Source organism: Hibiscus syriacus, unplaced genomic scaffold, assembly GCF_006381635.1.
Source record: "Hibiscus syriacus cultivar Baekdansim isolate YM2019G1 unplaced genomic scaffold, ASM638163v2 tig00110469_pilon, whole genome shotgun sequence".
Lineage (NCBI taxonomy): Eukaryota > Viridiplantae > Streptophyta > Magnoliopsida > Malvales > Malvaceae > Hibiscus > Hibiscus syriacus.
In genome coordinates, this window is record NW_024062751.1 from 1,386,418 (window position 1) to 1,404,997 (window position 18,580).

Sequence of the window (18,580 nt, forward strand, 5' to 3'; positions counted from 1 at the left end):
TAAGCATTGGTATATTTTAAAAAGTGGCTTTAAAGAAGAAAATACATATACAAGAGATGATAAAGAATAAAATTCTGTATAAGAATAAAGTTTTGTATAAGAAATAGGGATATCAAAGTTATGAGGATGCAATGAAGATTGTTACACAGAGATGAGTATAAGTGATAAGAAAAGAGTATGTGAACATGAAAGGAAAATATGATTTATGTATAAGGAATAAATAAAGGAAGAATGGAATAAAGAAATGAAAGGGATTGAGTTAAAGGATTAGATACGATAAAGGTTATATGGAATGTAGATGAAAATTTTGATATAGAAGTAAGAAAAGTGTGCAAGGTGATGTGAATAGATTCTTTAAAAGTGTATGTTGAATCATATTTAAAGAAGATTTAAGGTCGTGTTTTTGGTTAAATGATGATGGAAAACGAATTTGGTTATTATTATAAGGTAGTTAGAGATGGATTTAGGTTGTTGATTGATGAAAATGGATTGAAGTTACTGGTTGTTGTTTAAATGATAAGTGACATGATATGAATACATATAAAGGAAAAAGGTAATTGAAAAAGCTAAAGGATTGAAAAGTAAGTTTCTGATGATGACAAGAAAGATTAATTAAATGAAGCAACATGATAACTTTAGAAGATGTGTTTCTATCAAGATGTCCAGTGAAAATTCGAGGATGAATTTTCTTAAAAACGAGGGGAGATTTGTAACATCCGCAATACCGGGTTAGTGACCAAATTGTAAAGTTTCAGAATTTGGTGACTAAAGTAGAAGAATGAAATAGTTCAATGATTATTGGATATATATGATGAAGGTTATTTAGTAATTATTAAATAAAATAAAGGGCAAAAGGGTCAATTGACCAAGAAATGAATTAAAAAATGGGATTGGTAAGGATAAATACACGTGGAAAGGGAGAGAATTCTCCAGAGTTCTCTTCTCCTTTATTCTTCTTCTTCACGTGGAAGCCAAGAGCAAAGGTAAGTTTGATTTAGCTGTTGATTTCATGAAAGTTTTAAGTTGGATTTGAGTCTTTGGGGGTTATATAAGCTTAAGGAAAGCTTATATAAGTTTAAAACACCAAAGAGAGAGAATTAAAAAGGAATTTCTATTAAGGGTTTATAAATGAACTTTTATTATAAAAAGGTTTTTAAAGTTCCAAGGATGAATTTGACTTGTCAAGGGTTTAATTAAGAAGTTAGAAGCAATATAATTGATTTTGGAACATGTTGAAAATTTAGTGTAATTCTTTAATTACATATGGAGAATAGGTTTTGATGTTAAAGAGGTGATTAATAAATAGAAATGAGTTTGAATATGTGTATGTGAGTTGAGAACATGAGAGGGGATGAAAGATGAAGTATTTGAGTTGATTTGAGTAGATTTTCGGGATTAAAATTGAATTTTGAGCTATGTGCATCGATGCACATTCAAGGTGCACCGATGCATCAAGGGTAAACCTCTCGAAATTGTTCAGTGTGTATCGATGCACAGGGAGTGCATCGATGCACCCATTAAAATGGAAACATCGAATGGGATTGGTGCATCGATACATCCCCTAAAATACAAACATCGAATGGGATTTGTGCACCGATGCATAGATAGTGCATCGATGCACCCGACTAGGGATACATCGATACATGGGGTAGTGCATCAATGCATGCCTCTATTAAAAGTTGAAAATAGCTTTCTTTTTATCCTTTGGAGTGATAGTTTAGAATATATCAATTGGATACTGATATGTATCAATGTATGATTATGTAGATATCGAACATGAACAAGTTCCGGAACGATTATCAAGTTAAGATTCGATCGAAAGAAAAGAAATCATAAAAGTGAATCGAACTTAGTGAGGCCAAGGTGAGTGCATCTTATTTTATAGAATGATATGGAAATTGGACTTGTGATAAGTCTATCTCCGATAGTTAAAGTGCATGAAGTCTTGATTATAGGTATGTAAATGACATGAAATATATGTATGTTTGATTTTATGAATGTATATGTTTTGTACGTGCTATGTGAACATATGGTTATGTGATATACTTGATGTATGAGAATCATATGAGAATAAGATGACAATGAGTTACATGCCATATGAACACAAGAGAAGTGTTATAAGCTAAGTGACATATGATTATGAAATCATATGAAAAGTGAAATGTACATGTGAATATGTGAAGTGATATGAATATATGCCCATGTTATATGATATGAGAGCTATAGGTATAGTTGGCATGCCAAGAGTCGAGGGTCTACACGGTCCTTCTGGACATACAGTAATCCTTCGGGATATTTCATAGTGGTTCTTCGGGAAAAATCTCATAGCCCCTAGTGGGACCCCATACGAGCTGTGGTGACAACATAGTGCACAACCTAAATAGACTCACATATCTACAGTTCTCACAGGTGCACATGGGCTAATAAGAGATAACATTGAATGTAATGTATGTGATGTATATATGTTTTGTGATATGAATTATATGATATATGTGTGTAGTGATTATTGTATATGCTATAAGATATATGATGAACTTAATTGATCATATAAACAAGATAATCGAAATATGAAAGGTGATAATATGATAGTGATAGGAAAGAAGATAATTATATGTATGCGTGGATTATATATATATAGATGAATATATGAAGGTGCATAGTAGGAATTATTATATGTATATGTGGGTGTGATGCTTGTATGTGATATGTTAGTAGAAATTGTTCAAGCATGATTACGAGTTAGAGTTTTATTATATGTTTTATGTCTCACTAAGTCAACGACTTAGCGTGTTATTGTTTCACACGTAGGTTACAGAAGTGAGAAGAGTAAGAGCTAAGAGAGAAAGACAGGTCAGTATTTTCCTTACAAAGTTTCAGATCAGAAAATAGATGATTTAAATGTGTTTGGTTAATCTGAATATAGTTGATATGTACTGATTGAGTGAGTTGTATAGGCTCTGATCGATTTTTGGTTATTTTGGTCAATTTATGTAAATAAACAACTTTTATTTTAATGAAAGTTTTGAATTTTCTTTGAATTTTGTCAAGAGTCAAAGTTTGAAAAGTCAATGTGACACCTCAGACTCGTATTCGGGTCAGATACGGGTTGAGGGTGTTATATTTAATGGTATCAGAGCTAAGGTTTAGCCGATTCTAGGCTTAAACTGAAGTCAAATGAGGTTTAAAAATGTGTACATGCCAACTAAAAGTGAAAATTTCTGATCTTATAGTGTAAGGAGTATGTTGTCTTGCTAATAGAATAAGATTTGTAGGATATAGTAGAAATTTATTATAGAAATTATCTAAGTGAATCGATAGTTGACAAATCTGATGGTGATAGTAATTCACCTGCCCTTGCCAGGCAGGATGAAGAGCAGAAACCTCAGAAAGTGTCTTATAAGATTAAAGGTTGATTTCAGAAAGTTGAAATCATATCTGAATAATGATAGAAAGTTTTTCACAGTTTTGAATCGGAAAAGTGATATGAAGTAGTTTTATTATTTCATAGATAAGATAGAATATGGTGAACAAGTGGCACCATAAGAGCGTTAAAAGATCAAATGATGCAGTGAGAATTGGTAGAAGAGTTCAAGAATAAGTGTATCAGTGACAAGCGTATAAAATGTATAAAGTCAGAGCTTATGAGTTCGAAACGAAGGGATAACATTGTGTATAAGCAAGAGTGTTTACATGATAAGGGTTTGTAGTTAAGACGAAAAGAGTTAACGTTGGCTAACCAGAGTACGTGATAAAAATGTACTGGAATTATAAGATTATAAGTATTGTCAGGATATGATAACCAAATATGAAATGGATTTGGATACAGTTATATATTTGGAACATGATAATGTGGTATAGTAAAGGAAATAAGGATTTGTATATTTGAGTAAAGTCGAGGATTGATAAGAAGAGTTTGAGAATGTGTATATCGATGATCAGCTTATAAGACAAAGGAAGTCAGAATGTTGAGTTTGAACAACAGAAATTTCAGGATGTATGAGAATAGAGGTGAAATTGATAAGTTGAGTAAGCAAATTTTGAGATAATTTCGATTGGAAAGGATGTATATGATTGGTAGAATAGGGCTTGTGCCCTAGATTGAACAGAAGTTATTATCTAGCTGTCAGAGTAAAGGTGCTAGAGTTATAAGATTGGAGGAAAAGATAAAGTTAAGTTAATCAAATATGATATGAATCTGGATGTGGTTATGTATTTTGATCATACATATATGATGTAGGAAAAGAGATAAGCATTGGTATATTTTAAAAAGTGGCTTTAAAGAAGAAATACATATACAAGATGATAAAGAATAAAATTCTGTATAAGAATAAAGTTTTGTATAAGAAATAGGGATATCAAAGTTATGAGGATGCAATGAAGATTGTTACACAGAGATGAGTATAAGTGATAAGAAAAGAGTATGTGAACATGAAAGGAAAATATGATTTATGTATAAGGAATAAATAAAGGAAGAATGGAATAAAGAAATGAAAGGGATTGAGTTAAAGGATTAGATACGATAAAGGTTATATGGAATGTAGATGAAAATTTTGATATAGAAGTAAGAAAAGTGTGCAAGGTGATGTGAATAGATTCTTTAAAAGTGTATGTTGAATCATATTTAAAGAAGATTTAAGGTCGTGTTTTTGGTTAAATGATGATGGAAAACGAATTTGGTTATTATTATAAGGTAGTTAGAGATGGATTTAGGTTGTTGATTGATGAAAATGGATTGAAGTTACTGGTTGTTGTTTAAATGATAAGTGACATGATATGAATACATATAAAGGAAAAAGGTAATTGAAAAGCTAAAGGATTGAAAAGTAAGTTTCTGATGATGACAAGAAAGATTAATTAAATGAAGCAACATGATAACTTTAGAAGATGTGTTTCTATCAAGATGTCCAGTGAAAATTCGAGGATGAATTTTCTTAAAAACGAGGGGAGATTTGTAACATCCGCAATACCGGGTTAGTGACCAAATTGTAAAGTTTCAGAATTTGGTGACTAAAGTAGAAGAATGAAATAGTTCAATGATTATTGGATATATATGATGTTATTTAGTAATATTAAATAAAATAAAGGGCAAAAGGTCAATTGACCAAGAAATGAATTAAAAAATGGGATTGGTAAGGATAAATACACGTGGAAAGGGAGAGAATTCTCCAGAGTTCTCTTCTCCTTTATTCTTCTTCTTCACGTGGAAGCCAAGAGCAAAGGTAAGTTTGATTTAACTGTTGATTTCATGAAAGTTTTAAGTTGGATTTGAGTCTTTGGGGGTTATATAAGCTTAAGGAAAGCTTATATAAGTTTAAAACACCAAAGAGAGAGAATTAAAAAGGAATTTTTATTAAGGGTTTATAAATGAACTTTTATTATAAAAAGGTTTTTGAAGTTCCAAGGATAAATTTGACTTGTCAAGGGTTTAATTAAGAAGTTAGAAGCAATATAATTGATTTTGGAACATGTTGAAAATTTAGTGTAATTCTTTAATTACATATGGAGAATAGAATTTTGATGTTAAAGAGGTGATTAATGAATAGAAATGAGTTTGAATATGTGTATGTGAGTTGAGAACATGAGAGGGGATGAAAGATGAAGTATTTGAGTTGATTTGAGTAGATTTTCGGGATTAAAATTGAATTCTGAGCTATGTGCATCGATGCACATTCAAGGTGCACCGATGCATCAAGGGTAAACCTCTCGAAATTGTTCAGTGTGTATCGATGCACAGGAAGTACATCGATGCACCCATTAAAATGGAAACATCGAATGCGATTGGTGCATCGATGCATAAAGAGTGCATCGATGCATCCCCTAAAATACAAACATCGAATGGGATTTGTGCACCGATGCATAGATAGTGCTTCGATGCACCCGTCTAGGGATGCATCGATACATGGGGTAGTGCATCGATGCATGCCTCTATTAAAAGTTGAAAATAGCTTTCTTTTTATCCTTTGGAGTGATAGTTTAGAATATATCAATTGGATACTGATATGTATCAATATATGATTATGTAGATATCGAACATGAACAAGTTCCGGAACGATTATCAAGTTAAGATTCGATCGAAAGAAAAGAAATCATAAAAGTGGATCGAACTTAGTGAGGCCAAGGTGAGTGCATTTTATTTTATAGAAAGATATGTAAATTGGTCTTGTGATAAGTCTATCTCCGATAGTTAAAGTGCATAAAGTCTTGATTATAGGTAGGTAAATGACATGAAATACATGTATGTTTGATTTTATGAATATATATGTTTTGTATGTGCTATGTGAACATATGGTTATGTGATATACTTGATGTATGAGAATCATATGAGAATAAGAGATGACAATGAGTTACATGCCATATGAACACAAAAGAAGTGTTATAAGCTAAGTGACATATGATTATGAAATCATATGAAAAGTGAAATGTACATGTGAATATGTGAAGTGATATGAATATAATGCCCATGTTATATGATATGAGAGCTATAGGTATAGTTGGCATGCCAAGAGTCGAGGGTCTACGCGGTCCTTCGGGACATACAGTAATCCTTCGGGATATTTCATAGTGGTCCTTCAAGACAAATCTCATAGCTCCTAGTGGGACCCCATAAGAGCTGTGGTGACAGCATAGTGCACAACCTCAATAGACTCACATATCTACAGTTCTCACAGGTGCACATGGGCTAATAAGAGATAACATTGAATGTAATGTATGTGATGTATATATGTGTTTTGTTATATGAATTATGATATGATATATGTGTGTTAGTGATTATATTATATGGTATAAGATATATGATATGAACTTAATTGATCATATAAACAAGAGAATAGAAATATGAAAGGTGATAATATGATAATGATAGGAAAGAAGATAATTATATGTATGCGTGGATTATATATATATAGATGAATATATGAAAGGTGCATAGTAGGAATTATTATATGTATATGTGGGTGTGATGCTTGTATGTGATATGTTAGTAGAAATTGTTCAAGCATGATTACGAGTTAGAGTTTTATTATATGTTTTATATCTCACTAAGTCAACGACTTAGCGTGTGATTGTTTCACACGTAGGTTACATAAGTGAGAAGAGTAAAGAGCTAAGAGGAGCAAGACAGGTTAGCATTTTCCTTACAAAGTTTTAGATCAAAAAATAGATGATTTAAATGTGTTTGGTTAATCTGAATATAGTTGGCATGTACTAATTGAGTGAGTTGTATAGGCTCTGATCGATTTTTTGTTATTTTGGTCAATTTATGTAAATAAACAACTTTTATTTTAATGAAAGTTTTGAATTTTCTTTGAATTTTGTCAAAAGTCAAAGTTTGAAAAGTCAATGTGACACCTCAGACTCGTATTCGAGTTGAATACGGGTTGAGGGTGTTACAAGTACTGTGAGGTTGTGCACTATGTTGTCACCACAGCTCGTATAAATGCACCAAAGTGCCACGTAGAATTGCACCGAAGTGCCGCGTAGAATTGCACTGTAGTGCCATATAAGATTGTCCCTAAGGACCACGTAGAAAATTCCTTAAGAATCATATACATATGCCAAGGATCAAGTATGTGTCTCAAAAGACCTCACACATGTTCCAATGAATACATATATGTCCCGAAGGACTGCGTAGACCCTCTACTCTTGGCATGCCAACTATACCTATAGTTCTCATTTACATAACATGGGATTTTCTCAATCCACATAGTATATCATATAGACATATCCTTTTCCTTACCTTCATCACCTAGTTCATATAACTCTGCATACATATTCATTTAAAACATGTTACACAATGCACATAGTATGAATTCATATCATGTTTCACAATATGAAATGAATCATGCATCAATGTATTGAATCTAGACTTCTCACAAGTCTAGAACTGAATATATCGATATAATCATGTTATGCATATGCACTCACCTATATTTCCTTGCTTTTTCCTCTATCGATCTTATTAGGCAATTGTTCTGAAACTTGTTTAGGCTCTGTATCTACATAGTAATTCATTAATACGTATCAGTATACTAATTAATATATTCTAAACTATCATTTCTTGGGCTAAAAGAAAAGTCATTTTCATCTTTTAATGAAGGTATGCATCGATGCACTATACCATGTATCAATGCATCCCTTGACGGGTGCATCGATGCACTATCTATGCATCGATACATAAATCTTATTCGATGTTTGTATTTAAGGGGGTGCATCAATGCACTACTTGTGCATCAATACACTGATGGCATTCTATGTTTTTATTTTAAAGGAGGATTTATCCTTGATGCATCGGTACACATTGAATGTGCATCGTTGCACATAGCCCAGAAATGTCATTTTCAGCACGAAATCCCTTCATAATCCCCTCAACACTACATAATTCACCTCCTTTTACAACTTGCATACTCTTACTTAAACTAATTATTATTCATTACATACCTCTAAAACTTAGAAATCCAATTCTCAATATAGAATTTAAGAATCTCACTCAACTTACAACATGTTCTTAATCTAATTCTAACACTTCCTATTCCTTAATTAGCTTGATGACAAGTCAAATCCCACTTCTAATTCTTATTATGAACTCTAATCCAAGATTTCACTTTTCTACTTCATTTCTTTAATTCTTCATATACTCCTCATCTTATTGTTTTAAGATAATCTAAGTTTTCCTTAAGCTTAGTTATCATCTAATGATCAATAAGCAACCTTAAATTCATCAAGAATTTGATCAACAAGAAAACTCACCTTTAGCTTCGCTTCACGGTGGAGAAGAAGAATGAAGAAGAAGATAAATCTGGAAACTTTGGTCTTCCCCACTAACTTCCATGTGGTATAAAATATCCTCAACTAATATTAATTATTTCCCTTATTAAAAGACTTATTTACCCATTAGTTCCTCATTCTTTGCTAATTGATCCTACACAAAACATTTCAAATCAATTCTTTGAAATTTTTAATTTATCCAATTTGGTCACAGAATTTTTAAATCTCACAATTTGATCACTAACCCGATATGGAGGATGTTACAAATCTCCCTCCCTTAAGAAAAATTCGTCCTCTAATTTTCATTGTACGAACAGATGAGGATATTGAAGTCGTATATCTTCTTCACGTTCCCACGTGGCTTCTTCTACCTTGTGATTTCTCCAAAGAACTTTGACCAACATAACCGTTTTATTTCTCAATTGCTTAACTTCGTGAGCCAATAATTGTATTGGTTCCTCTTAATAGGTCAAATCAGGTTGAACTTCTACTTGTTCTGGTACAACAATGTGAGATGGATCGGACCTATATCTTCGTAACATGGACACATGGAAAACATTATGGATTTTCTACATTTCTGGTGGCAAAGATAATTGATATGCCACTGGTCCTATTCTTTTAACAACTTCATATGGCCCGATAAATCTAGGACTTAGCTTTCATTTCCAACCAAATCGTAATACTTTTTCCATGGTGATACCATCAGAAACACTTTCTCCCCAACTTCAAATTCAATCACCTTTCTTTTAAGATCACAATAGGACTTTTTCCGATCAAATGTCACTTTTAGGTTATGTTGAATTTCCCGAACTTTCTCTTCCATATCTTGAATCAAATCTGGACCGAGTACATTTCGATCTTTGAGCTCATACCAGTTTAATGGTGTACGGCATTTCCTCCTATATAACGCCTCATAGGATGCCATTTTAATACTGGACTGATAACTATTGTTGTAAGCAAACTCCACCAGTGGTAAGTATTTCTCCCTCGACCCTTTAAACTCAATGACACATGCTCGCAACATATCTTCAAATATTTGAATTGTTCTTTCTGATTGTCGGTCTGTCTGAGGGTGAAAGGCAGTACTAAAGTTAAGCGAGTCCCCAACGCTCCATGCAAGGATTTCCAGAATCTCGAGGTGAATCGAGGATCTTGATTAGAAATTATAGAAACAGGCACCCATACAATCTAATAATTTCTCTAATATACAGCTCCGAATACTTTTCCATAGAGAAATATGTTCTGATAGGAAGAAAATGTGTTGACTTGGTTAATCGATCAACAATTACCCAGATCGAATCTCTTTTGTTTGGAGTCAGGGGTAACCACGAAACAAAATCCATCGTTACATTTTCCCACTTCCATTGTGGAATGGAAGTGTTTGCAATAATCCAGACGGAACTTGATGTTCGGCTTTGACTTGCTGACATGTTAAGCACTTAGACACAAATTAGTAATGCTTCGTTTCATCCCTGGCCACCAATACTGATCTTTTAAATCCATATACATCTTGGTTCCACCCGGGTGCATTGTCAATGGAATATAATGAGCCTCTATCAATAAATCTTCGTCAACTCTTTATCGTCTGGTATTACAATTCTTTCTTTATAATACAATTTCCCATTAGACTTCACCTCAAAATACTTAATTTCTTTATTCTTTACTTGCTCTATTCTATTCAAACATATTTCACCTTGACTTTGCAATTATCCTATTCGGTCCTACCATGATGGTTTAAGTTTTAACTCTGTACATAGACCACCGTCTCTAGACAAAGATAACCTTGCATCCATAGCTCATAAAGCTGCAAATGTTTTTCTACTCAAAGCATCTGCTACCACGTTAGCCTTTCCGGGATGATAGTAAATTATTATATCATAATCTCTCAAAAACTCAACCCATCTCCTTTGTCTCAAATTAAGCTCTTTTTGAGTCATCGTGTATTTCATGCTCTTATGATCCGTATATAAGTAACATCGTTCTCCATACATATAATGACGCCAAATTTTGAGAGCGAACACCACTTTCTAAATCATGGGTGGGGTAATTCTTTTTATTTAGTTTCAACTGTCTCGATGCATATTCTACCACCTTCCCTTCTTGCATTAATACACACCCCAACCCATTGTGGGACGCGTCACTGTATACGACAAAATTCTTGCCAGATTCCGGTTGAACCAATACAGGAGTTTCTGTCAGAATTCTCTTTAAAGCTTCAAAACTTTCTTGACATTCAGAAGTCCAAACAAACGGCACATTCTTTCTCATCATCTTCGTTAAAGGCAACACTATCATCGAAAAATTCTTAACGAATCTTCGATAATAACCGGCAAGTCCAAGGAAACTTGAACTTCAGATACATTCTTTGGAACTTCCGAGTCCATTATAGCTTTTACCTTTTGAGGGTCCACCCAAATCCCATCTGCAGAGATCACATGCCCCAAGAAAATTACTTCATTTAGCCAAAATTCACATTAGGACAATTTGGCATAAAGCTTCTTATCTCTGAGAATTTGCAAAGCTGTTTGCAAATATGCGCTATGCTCTTCAATAGACTTCGAGTAAACCAGTATGTCATCAATAAAGACAACAACAAACTGGTCCAAATAGGGCTGAAAAATCTTGTTCATGAGATCCATGAAAGCAGCAGGTGCATTCATTACTTCGAATGGCATTACAATGAATTCATAATGGCCATATCTCGTTCTAAAAGTAGTATTTGGAATGTCCTTCTCCTGAATCTTCAATTGGTGATAACCCGAACGTAGATCGATCTTCGAAAATACCAAAGCTCCTTTTAGTTGATCAAACAAGTCATCAATGCGCGGGAGGGGATACTTATTCTTGATGGTCACCTTATTAAGCTGTAGATAATCAATGCAGAGACGCATTGAACCATCATTCTTATTAACAAATAACACCCGGAGCTCCCCAAGGCGACACACTTGGTCGAATAAATCCCTTCTCTAACAACTCTTGCAATTGATTCTTTAACTCTTGCAATTCTTTCGGAGCCATCCGATAAGGTGTCATTGCAATCGGAGTTGTTCCCGGCATTACTTCAATTTGAAATTCTACATCTCTATTTGGAGGTAATCTTGGCAACTCAGCAGGGAAAACATCAGGGAATTCCTGAACTATTGAAATCTCATTTAATCTTTTCTCTTTAGCTCTTGTATCTATCACATTTGCAAGAAAACCTTGACATCCTTGTAGCAATAGCTTCTTAGCAGACATTAATGATATTGCATTTGCTAAATGATTAAACCTTTCACTAATCACACTTATTTGTGTTCCTCTTGGACTTTTTTAGGGTTACCTTTTTCGATCTGCAATTAACATCCCCATAGTAACGGAACAACCAATCCATACCCAGAATCACTTCAAACTCGTCAAAGGGTAATTCCATCAAATTAGCAAGAAATTCAATTCCCTGAATCTTTATGGGACACCCCTTACAGACTTTGTTCACCCGAGCACTATGGCCTAAAGGATTAGTTACTATAATCTCATTACTCGTAGCTTCTAAGGGGAGCCTCAATTCCTTTACTAACTTACTTGTAATGTAAGAATAATTAGAACCCGAATCAATCAATACCAATACTAATTTATCATACAGCTAGAAAGTATCTACTATAATATCAGGATCATCACGCTCTTCACTTGTCTTTAAATTGTATACCCGTGCGGTTGACCGAACTTCATGTTGAGCAGAGGATTCAGACTGGTTCCTTCCTCTGCCTCTTCCTCATCCTCTCTGTGAGGCAGAACCAACTCTCTCAGATGGTGCAGATTCACCAACCATCAACGGATAATCCCAGATAAAATGTCCAGCATCTCCGAATCGGAAACAAGTCCCAGCAGCCATCCGCCACGCCCCAAAATGGTTTTTCCCACAATACTGACATTATCTCGCTTGACCCTGATTGAATCTCACAGCACCAAATCCCACCGACTGCGTCTGTCTAGGTCTTGCCTGACTTGCTCCTCTAGCAGAAGATGCAACTGATTCTAATCTAACTTGTGATCGAAATCTTGTATCTCTTCCTCTTTTTGGTGGGTTGAGATGTAAGAAGCACCCGTCCTCTTTGTTGTCTGAACTCTTGAGTCCCTGAATTTCTCATTCTGAGCCCTTTCAAGAGTCTTTTCCCGATTAATCACCTCTTGGAACGAGGACAAATTCAATACTATCAGCATTTTTTTCAATCTAGGGCGTAAGCCCTCTACAAACCATTCACACTCATCTTTTTCAGTATGCACAAGATCAGATGCAAACCGACTCAGCTTGTTGAACTCACATTCATACTCATATACAGAGCGGTTCATCTGTTTCAAGTTCATAAACTCCTGCTTCATCTGCCGAATAAATTGATCTCCAATGTACTTATTTTTAAATTTATCTAAGAACAAAGACCAAGTCAACCGGTCACTTGACATCCTCATGGTGACGTTCGTCCACCATATTCTCGCCTGACCCCTCAGTAGCGAGACAGCTCCATCTAACTTCTCCACTTCAGAGCAGTGGAGACCATCCAACATGATTTTCAAATCATTTAACCAAAGATCCGCCGCAACCGGACCTTCCTCAGATTCTCCCTTAAATTCGGGACCTCCCAAACTTCTACACTCTTTTGCTCTATTCATTCTTTGAATTGGTGGTGCAGGGGGTTGAAGAAGCATCAGAATAGCATCCAACGTCCTGAAGAAAGTGTCTTGGTCTTGTACAGTCACTCCCCTGAGATGTCTGTCATTCACCTTGCCTGGCCAGGGTAGGTGAATTACTGCTTTCAGCAGGCCTATCTTCTCATGCTTCATTTTGGGAACTATAATGTTCGGACATCTAATAAAATAAACAAACTGTTCTATTAGCAAAAAAACATACTCATACTATACTAGATCAGAAGTTCTCACTATTTGTTGGCATGTATTCCATTTAAAGACTCTATAGACTCTAGTTTATGCCTAGAATCGGCTAAACCATAGCTTTGATACCATTAAATGTAACACCCTCAACCCATATCCGACCCGGATACGAGTCCAGGATGTCACATTGACTATACAAAATAATATTCTTAAAAAAATGATAAAACATTTGGACTTATATTATTAAAATATAATAATATACATATGTTAATACAAGTTTATCAAAATACTCAGAGCATACACAACTTTACCATTTGATTACATGCCAACATTCATTTACATAACAAAAGGACCTACTGATTAAGTTGCCTCTGATCTGATAGTTGCAGGAGTAGTGTTGTCCAGCTGCTTAACCTGTCTCGTCTACTTTCTCGGATCCTACGTGTGAAACACTCACATGCTAAGTTATTGACTTAGTGAGGCAATATAATAATAATAACAACAAAGAAATGTAATGAAAATGTCATAATAAGATGGAATGAGATGAAATCTTTATACTTAACAATGCAGTTTATATCACCATGTTCCTTACTTATAAGCATATTATATTAACATTCATGAATTCGTATTAATAAGTTTATTGGCCCATGATACCATACTGAGAACCTAAGGTATATGAGTACTGTGAGGCTGTGCACTATATTGTCACCACATCTCGTATAAATGCACAGAAGTGCCACGTAGAATTACACCGAAGTGCCACGTAGAATTGCACCGAAGTGCCACGTAGAATTGCACCGAAGTGCCGCGTAGAATTGCACCGTAGTGCCATATAAGATTGTCCCTAAGGACCACGTAGAAAATTCCTTAAGAATCATATACATATGCCAAGGATCAAGTATGTGTCTCAAAAGACCTCACACATGTTCCAAAGAATACATATATGTCCCGAATGACCGCGTAGACCCTCTACTCTTGGCATGCCAACTATACCTATAGTTCTCATCTACATAACATGGACTTTTCTCAATCCACATAGTATATCATATAGACATATCCTTTTCCTTACCTTCATCACCTAGTTCATATAACTCTGCATACATATTTATTTAAAACATGTTACACAATGCACATAGTATGAATTCATATCATGCTTCACAATATGAAATGAATCATGCATCAATGTATTGAATCTAGACTTTTCACAAGTCTAGAACTGAATATATCGCTATAATCATGTTAGGCTCTCACCTATATTTCCTTGCTTTTTCCTCTATCAATCTTACTAGGTAATTGTTCTGGAACTTGTTTAGGCTCTGTATCTACATAGTAATTCATTGATACTTATCAGTATACTAATTAATATATTCTAAAATATCATTTCTTGGGCTAAAAGAAAAGCCATTTTCATCTTTTAATGAAGGTATGCATCGATGCACTACACCATATATCGATGCATCCCTTGACGGGTGCATCGATGCACTATCTATGCATCGATACATAAATCCTATTCAATGTTTGTATTTAAGGGGGTGCATCGATATACTGATGGAATTCAATGTTTTGAACAATTTCTGGGATTTATCCTTGATGCATCGATACACATTGAATGTGCATCGATGCACATAGCCCAGAAATGTCATTTTCAGCACGAAATTCCTTCATAATACCCTCAACACTACATAATTCACCTCCTTTTACATCCCTAACTTGCATACTCTTACTTAAACTAATTATTATCCGTTCCATACCTCTAAAACTTAGAAATCCAATTCTCCATATAGAATTTAAGAATCTAACTCAACTTCCAACATGTTTTTAATCTGATTTTAACACTTTCTATTCCTTAATTAGCTTGATGACAAGTCAAATCCCACTTCTAATTCTTATTATGAACTCTAATCCAAGATTTCACTTTTCTACTTCCTTTCTTTAATTCTTCATGTACTCCTCATCTTATGGTTTTAAGATAATCTAAGCTTTCCTTAAGCTTAGTTATCATCTAATGATCAATAAGCAACCTTAAATTCATCAAGAATTTGATCAACAAGAAAACTCACCTTTAGCTTCGCTTCACGGTGGAGAAGAAGAATGAAGAAGAAGATAAATCTGGAAACTTTGGTCTTCCCCACTAACTTCCACGTGGTATAAAATATCCTCAACTAATATTTAATTATTTCCCATATTAAAAGACTTATTTACCCCTTTAGTTCTTTCTTCTTTGCTAATTGATCCTACACAAAACATTTCAAATCAATTCTTTGAACTTTTAAATTTATCCAATTTGGTCACTGAATTTTTAAATCTCACAATTTGATCACTAACCCAGTATGGAGGATGTTACAACCCTAGGTACTCGAGTCAAATATGCACCGAAGTGCTTGCACAAAGGTCGTGCCCACCTCCTACACTAAGTTTACACTCTAGTGCTGATCCGGATATGATACATAAGGTAGTGTCCGCCACCTGCACTAAGTGTCCTTACACACTATAGTGCTAAATCAAACATGCAGCTGCTGGACTGTATGGCATGCCAACTATACCTTGTCCCTCAATGACTTACTTGGGTATATAGTATATTTTTATTCCACCTATGGCAATGTTTATCAATATAATTTAGCATTTGGGCACTTCATACCTGAAATAACATTCGCAATAACATCATATATCTTCATGATAAACATCATATATAATAACCAGTGATCAATTCATTTTATATTTACCTTTGACATATTTAGTATATGTCAATCATATGATAAATGACTTAAATATCATGTCAATATAAACAAAGTAGACTTATCGTAAGTCCTACCCGATGATGTGTAAAACATCCATGTGTAATGTTATGCATGCATTGCACTCACTTTGACATTATATACAAGTCAAAAGTCAAAATATAAATCTCACTAAGCTTTAACTTAATCTTTTTCTTTCTATTTGATTCGATCCCAAAATGTATCACAATTTCATATTCTGGCAATTTACACTACCTTCACAGAAATATTGTTCTGTATTAATATACACACTTAAAAATTATTCCGTTATACCACTAAAAATTAGACTCGAATAAAAATCTAACTATATAGGCACTTCTTCTAATTCAATTGTACAATTTATATTAGATTTTCAAAGTTGATTACAGAAGTTGTTTTGAGCAGAATCTGCTACCATGTTTTCTGATCTATCATCGATTAAAAATTCATATCTTTTTTATACTCCTTGAAGTAAGTATCCGTTTGATTTAAACAAAACTATACTAATTTAAAAATCCAACGGTATAAAAATCACCCTCTAATAATTTTTTTAGAATTTATGGTGATTTTCTAAACTTACTGTTCAGATTTCACCAATTTACAATTTGAGTTAATTCACTAATTCTATTAGCTCACCAAATGCACTTATATGCATAAATCACAAAGTCACGTAACATTAGGAGTCACTTCTTACCATAGCAACTTTGTCACTGGCTCATCGCAAGTCAATGTTTATTCGATAACATAAGTACAAACTAAATATGAACTCACTTGGTGTCCTTATCTTGCAACATTCCTTAGAAAATTCACATATCGCCTTTAAGCTTCTCCTTAGCTTTAATATTGTTTGATCTTGCTATACAATTTAACCACATGTTAGAATCTTACTAACATAGGCACTCAATAGAAAATAAATTCCTAAATATCTTTCGATGCTCATTCGATACAAATTCATGTCACAACATAGATGTGACCTTAATACTTCTAATTGATCATTCAAGTTTCTTTTTATTCAAACTTCACATAACATCTTCACTTAAGTTCCCAACTTTTTCATATTTGTGATTTAATCCTTAACTTTTACCAACTTTCCAAAATGGCCCAATTTCCATATTAATTTCCAGCATAATACATCACCTATTGAACAATTATACATTGATCCCATAATTTTCCATAACTACCAAATAGGTCTCCCAACTTTCAAAAAATTACATGAGGGTCCTTATAACTTTCTATGGCTTGTAGAATCTTTACTACATCATTTCCAACCCTTATATAATTTTTCATAATTTTTCTCATCCTTAAACACCATGGCCGAATTTTTTAAGGTTAGGGTTCCATGATTTTCACTTGTTTTCAATTGATTCAACCATGAAATCAACCTCAAATCAACATTTCCAAGTTTCTAAAATTAAACCCCTAATCTAATTTCATCAAAGCACAAACTTCCCCAAATTAAGGTTTAGGCCAAGAATCATTAATAGCATTTCTAAAAGGTTTTAATCATCATACAAGTTTGGAAATGGTTCTACAACCTCAATAACCTCAAAATCCGTCATTAATTCATGAAATCTGAACATGAACATAAACCCTAAAATTTGGAAACTTAACATCAAAGCATGATTAGCATGCAATAATATACCAAATGATAACGCTTTTCGAATAGAACAATTTTCTGTTTCACGATTCGATACAAAATCTAAAGGAAATTGTTCAAAAATGAAAAATAAAATTTCTCTTAGCTTAGGTATGAAGGAGCACGAAATGGAGCTCAAAGAAGGTCATATTTTCATGAAATCTCTAGTAAATTTCATGTTGATTTGTCATTTATTAAGCTTAAATGAATTTAAAATGAATTTAAAATTCATTTAATGGGAAATGACAATTTTACAATTAATGAAATTTGATAATTACATTCATACTAATCCACATAACACTTATCATCTTTTCAAACTCAAAGACGAACAAAATATTATACCCCTTGACAACTTTAGCCATGAAACTTTTCAAAAATTTCAATCTTGTCATTTTCATCCAACGGTCCAAATTGAACATGGAAATAAAATTTCAAATCCAATGATCCATATTATTTTCCATCATTTTAAAATGTGAAAATAATGTTTCTAAGATTAATTTAATTCCCTTAAAATTTTATCAAAATTCCTATTCGATCCGATTTATCAAATTTTTACGGAACTTTA